The following is a 6380-nucleotide window of genomic DNA, read 5'->3' on the forward strand; positions in this document are numbered from 1 at the left end:
CTTTTAGTAATGCCTTGGATCCACTCTGCTGGGGCAGTTCCTTCATCTCTCCATCAAAAAGTAAAGTTTATGATGGATGGTCTTTTGGTCACTGTCGTAGGTGAGGAAGACATTGTCGCATCTATCTCTACTGATACACCATACCTCGAAGTAAGTAAGGATGCAGTAGAATGTTCCTTCCGTTCCTTCTAATTCATCAATGCTACGTTCGTTGTTGAAGGAAATAAAATTCTCGTGCCCAAGCTGTCAAGGAATACCAAGATGGGAATTAAGCTGACTGTGGGTAAAGGAGCCCGAGCGAATAAAGGTTTGAGAAGATATCAACAAGGGATAGTTAGAGCGCTAAAACCAGTACCCCACAAGGCTCGATACGGTCTAGGGTTCTAACCGGATATGCGACAAAGAAGAAAACAGTTACAGAAAGATCGAGAAAGGCGGATTGCAAGAGCCTTGGGCTAAGAATTAGAATGGGAGTCCATAACGTACCTTCTTTTGTCAAAAACATTTACATCTGCAGGAATGATGTACCCCAGGGAAGATAATCCACGAAGCACGCTGTTATTAATTGAAAGGGGTCTTCAGAATATCAGTATAAATATCATTAACAAAGGAGATGATGCAATTAAAGATGTTTCAATGATACGCCCTTATCCTCCTAAATTCGTTATGAACAATTGGATTGCTGTGGACCTTCTTGTAGTTTCTAAGTCTTTTCCAGAGTAATGCTCAATGTTAACGCTCTTCTTTTTGTGTGTCCCTAAGTAATAGCGGGATTTTTTTGTAAGAGCTTATGTTTGCTCTTTATCATTTAAATGAACATAAATAGAGATGCATTTTGTCATGGTCTTTTCATTCTCATTAACTTCATAATTTTCCCCCCTTCTCACAGCCTGTCATTGCATATATCTCACATCATGCCATAATATTATGCTTGTTGGTCCTAATACTTTGATGCTCCTCTATAGTTTTCTTTTCCATTCAACTTTCAGGTGCTCAGATATCAACGATATGAACAAACCCGTTACAAATCTTGAAATCAATTTCGAGAAAGCTATTTGTTTAGGAGAGTTCGAAGCTAAGGAAAATGTTGAAGATTATGTCTCGTCTCCTGACATACTAAGAATGGTAGAACAAAAAGATAAACAAATTCTACCTCATCAAGAATCTATTGAGATAGTAAACTTGGTTCAAGGTCTTATTGATACAGGTATTTTATGATTTGATGGTGCTAGCAATACGTGAGCGGAGTGATAAAAGAAGACAGGTGGTAGCCAAAAGTTGTGTTTCGGAAATAAAGACACCTTTGCGGAAGGTTTGAGAGATAATGGTTAAAAAGGGGCCGTTCTGTCATCCCAATAGAATTTTCAAAGAAGGAAGTACAAAAAGCCAATGTTTTTGTGATTTCTATGGTATCGAAGGGCATGACATTCAGTCTTATGAGGGATTCAGAAAATTACTTCAAGACATGATGGACAACAAGGAGATCGGGATCTTTAACAAAGTGAAAGAGGCCGATGAAGAAGAAGTATGCGCTTCTGATAGTCAATCATCAAGTTTCCCTTATAGCGCCGATCGACCATTGGTGATTTATTATTATGCAAAAAAGGAACAAGTGAAACCAAAGATAATAATTGAAGTACCATCTCCTTTTCCTTACAAAGACAGCAAGGCGATGCGGTGGAAATACGATGTCAACATTATCATACCTGAAGGTGAAAAATCCAAAGCTACGACTGGAAATGTTGGCGAAGTAGAGCACTTTACCCACAACGGGAGATGTTATTCTAAAATGGTTGAACCAATGAAGAAAATTGGTGACTCGAACCAGAAAGGAAAAGTACCGATGCATGAGGCCGAAGTTGAGCTTGAAACTCCATTTGAACTAGGAGTTAAAAAGCCTGTGAATGAGGAAGAGGCACATGAATTCTTAAAGTTCATCAAACACAGTGAATATAACGTCGTGGAACAGTTAAGTAAACAACCGGCACGAATCTCGGTATTATCTCTACTGTTAAATTCAGAACCACATCGGAATGCTTTGCTGAAAATGTTAAATCAAGCTTACGTGGCAAGCAATATATCTGTCGAAAAGCTTGATAGGTGGGTGAATAACCTGAATGCGGATAATTTTATTTCTTTCAGTGATGACAAAATGTCGCCAAATGGTAGGGGCTACGTAAAAGTATTGCATATCACAACCCGTTGCAAGGGTTATATAATACTGAATGTACTCATTGATAATAGGTCGGCACTCAATGTCATGCCATTGGCCACGCTTTTTAGAATTCCAATTGATATATCTTATCTGAGGCATTGTCACTCTACAGTAAGGGCATTCAATGGGACAAGACGAAAAGTCATGGAAAATATCGAAATTCCTCTTGAAGTGGACCCCTATATATATGACATCGAGTTTCAGGTCATAGACATCACGTCTTCGTATAATTGCCTTTTAGGACGGCCTTGGATCCACTCTGCTGGGGCAGTTCCTTCATCTCTCCATCAAAAAGTAAAGTTTATGATGGATGGTCTTTTGGTCACTGTCGTAGGTGAGGAAGACATTGTCGCATCTATCTCTACTGATACACCATACCTCGAAGTAAGTAAGGATGCAGTAGAATGTTCCTTCCGTTCCTTCTAATTCATCAATGCTACGTTCGTTGTTGAAGGAAATAAAATTCTCGTGCCTAAGCTGTCAAGGAATACCAAGATGGGAATTAAGCTAACTGTGGGAAAAGGAGCCCGAGCGAATAAAGGTTTGGGAAGATATCAACAAGGGATAGTTAGAGCGCTAAAACCAGTACCCCACAAGGCTCGGTACAGTCTAGGGTTCGAACTGGATATGCGACAAAGAAAAAAATAGTTGCAGAAAGATCGAGAAAGGCGGATTGCAAGAGCCTTAGGCTGAGAATTAGAATTGGAGTCCATAACGTACCCTCTTTTGTCAAAAACATTTACATCTGCAGGAATGATGTACCCCAGGGAAGATAATCCACGAAGCACGCTGTTATTAATTGAAAGGGGTCTTCAGAATGTCAGTATAAATATCATTAACAAAGGAGATGATGCAATTAAAGATGTTTCAATGATACGCCCTTATCCTCCTAGATTCGTTATGAACAATTGGACTTCTGTGGACCTTCTTGTAGTTTTTAAGTCTTTTCTAGAGTAATGCTCAATGTTAACGCTATTCTTTTTGTGTGTCCCTAAGTAATAGCGAGATTCTTTTGTAAGAGCTTATGTTTGCTCTTTATCATTTAAATGAACATTAATAGAGATGCATTTTGTCATGGTCTTTTCATTCTCATTAACTTCATAATTTTCCCCCTTCTCACAGCTTGTCATTGCATATATCTCACATCATGCCATAATATTATACTTGTTGGTCCCAATACTTTGATGCTTATCTATAGTTTTCTTTTCCATTCAACTTTCAAGTCTCAGATATCAACGATATGAACAAACCTGTTACAAAACTTGAAATCAATTTCGAGAAAGCTATTTGTTTAAAAGAGTTCGAAGCTAAGGAAAATGTTGAAGACTATGTCTCGTCTCCTGACTTACTAAGAATGGTAGAACAAAAAGATAAACAGATTCTACCTCATCAAGAATCTGTTGAGATAGTAAACTTGGGAAATGAAGAAAATAGGCAAGAAGTGAAGATTAGGACGTCCATTTCAGATAACACCAAACATGATTTGATTGCTTTGCTTCATGAGTACAAAGATGTATTTGCATGGTCGTATCAGGACATGCCAGGATTGGATGAGGATGTAGTGGTCCATAGACTCCCACTGAAACCAGAATGCAGACCCATTCAACAGAAGCTAAGACGAATAAGACCTGAAATGCTGTTAAAAATAAAAGAAAAAGTCAAGAAACAATTCGATACTGGCTTCCTACAAGTCTCCAAGTACCCATAATGGGTAGCTAACATAGTCCCAGTACCGAAGAAAGACGGTAAGGTACAAATGTGTGTGGATTATCGCGATCTGAATCGAGCAAGTCCTAAAGATAATTTTCCTTTGCCACACACGGATACATTGGTAGATAACACAACAAAACATTCATTGTTTTCTTTCATGGATGGATTCTCGGGTTATAATTAGATAAAGATAGCTCCTGAGGATATGGAGAAAACCACCTTAGTAACGATGTAGGGAACATTCTATTATAAGGTGATGCTGTTCGGATTAAAGAATGCTAGGGCAACATATCAGAGGGCCATGGTGATGTTGTTCCATGACATGATGCACAAATAAATAGAAGTCTACATCGATGATATGATTGCCAAATCTAGAGGGGAAAGAGAGCATGTTGGGAACCTCAGGAAATTGTTCGAAAGACTAAGAAAGTTCCAGCTGAAGCTTAATCCAGCAAAGTGTACGTTTGGGGCTACCTCGGGAAAGTTACTAGGCTTTATTGTTAGCAAGAGAGGTATTGAGGTTGATCCAGATAAGATAAAAGCCATACAAGAACTACCACCTCCGCGCACGCAAAAAGAAGTCAGAGGATTTTTAGGGAGGTTGAACTACATCGCTCGGTTCATTGCTCAACTTACCAACCAGTGTGACCCAATTTTTCGACTCATTCAAAAACATAATTTGGGAGAATGGAACGAGGAGTGCCAAGTGACTTTTGACAAGATAAAACAGTATTTGTCTAGTCCCTCGGTGCTAGTACCGCCAACTCCAGGAAGACCGTTAATATTGTATCTGACTGTGTTTGAAAATTTAATAGGTTGCGTACTGGGGCAACATGATGAGTCAGGGAAAAGAGAAAAGGCGATTTACTATCTCAGCAAAAAGTTCACAGAGTATAAGGCAAAGTATTCGTCAATTGAAAACTTCTGTTGCGCTTTGGTTTGGGTAGTTCAGAGGCTTAGGCAATATATGTTGTATTATACGACATGGTTAATTTCAAAGCTGGACCCAATAAAGTACATGATGGAATCACCTGCACTCTTAGGAAGAATGGCACGATGGCAGATCCTACTATCAGAATACGACATCGTCTATGTGAGCCAAAAGTTAATAAAAATGAGTACAATATCAGACTTCTTAGCAACTCAAACAACGGAAGAATACGAGCAATTGAGATTTGATTTCTCAGATGAAGACTTGATGTGCATTACAGGAAAAGAATGCGAGTCATCCAAAGAGAAGTTATGGAAGATGAGCTTTGATGGTGCATCGAATACATTGAGGCATGGGATTGGAGCAGTCTTAGTATCACTAGAAGGGAACCATTATTTGTTCACTGCCAGGCTGAATTTCTTCTGTACCAATAACATAACAGAATATAAGGCCTGTATCATGGGACTTCGTGCAGCTATTGAAAGAAACATCGACATCTTAGAGGTGTACAGGGACTCAACGTTGGTGATATCCCAAATCCGTAGAGATTGAGAGGTGAGAGATTCGAAATTAGTTAAATACAACAATCTAGTGGCATGACTGATTAAAGAATTCAAAGAAGTAACTTTTAATTACTTCCCACGAGAAGAAAATCAATTGGCTGATGCTTTGGCCACTTTGGCTTCACTGTTCAAAGCGAACAGAGAAACAGAAATAATGCTTCTTCAAATGAGCATATATGAAGTCCCTACATATTGTTTCAACATTGAAAAAGGGCTAGATGGACGGCCATGGTTCTATGATATCTTAGAATATGTCAAGAATCAAAAGTATCCCGAACAAGCAAATGAGAACGACAAAAGAACAATCAGAAGAATGGCAGTAGGATTTGTTCTTGATGGGGACATTCTGTACAAAAAAGGAAAAGATCAAGTGCTCTTGAGATGCGTAGATGCTGTTAAAGCCAGAAAAATACTTGAAGATGTCCATGAGGGAATTTGTGAGACACATGCCAATGGTTTCACTATGGCCAAGAAGATTATGAGACTCGGTTATTACTGGCTGACGATGGAAAGTGACTGCATTAGTTTTGCACAAAAATGCCACAAATGTCAAATTTATGGTGATAAAATTCATGTAGCACCTTCGCCCCTTCATGTCATGACTTCTCCGTGGTCTTTTTCTATGTGGGGCATGGATGTTATAGGGTCAATTTCCCCAAAAGCTTCTAATGGACACCGATTCATTTTTGTAGTGATAGATTACTTCACGAAATAGATAGAAGCCGCTTCATTTTCTAATGTGACGAAGACTACAGTTTGCAGGTTCTTAAAAAAGGAAATTATTTGTCGATATGGTTTGCCTGAAAGAATCATTTCAGATAACATCTTGAATTTAAAAAACAAGATGATTAAGGAAGTGTGTGAACAATTTCAAATAAGGCATCATAACTCCTCACCCTACCGCTCGAAAATAAATGGAGCAGTTGAAGAGGCCAACAAGAATATTAAGAAGATTATTGGA

Source organism: Gossypium hirsutum, chromosome A05 (assembly GCF_007990345.1).
Source record: "Gossypium hirsutum isolate 1008001.06 chromosome A05, Gossypium_hirsutum_v2.1, whole genome shotgun sequence".
NCBI lineage: Eukaryota > Viridiplantae > Streptophyta > Magnoliopsida > Malvales > Malvaceae > Gossypium > Gossypium hirsutum.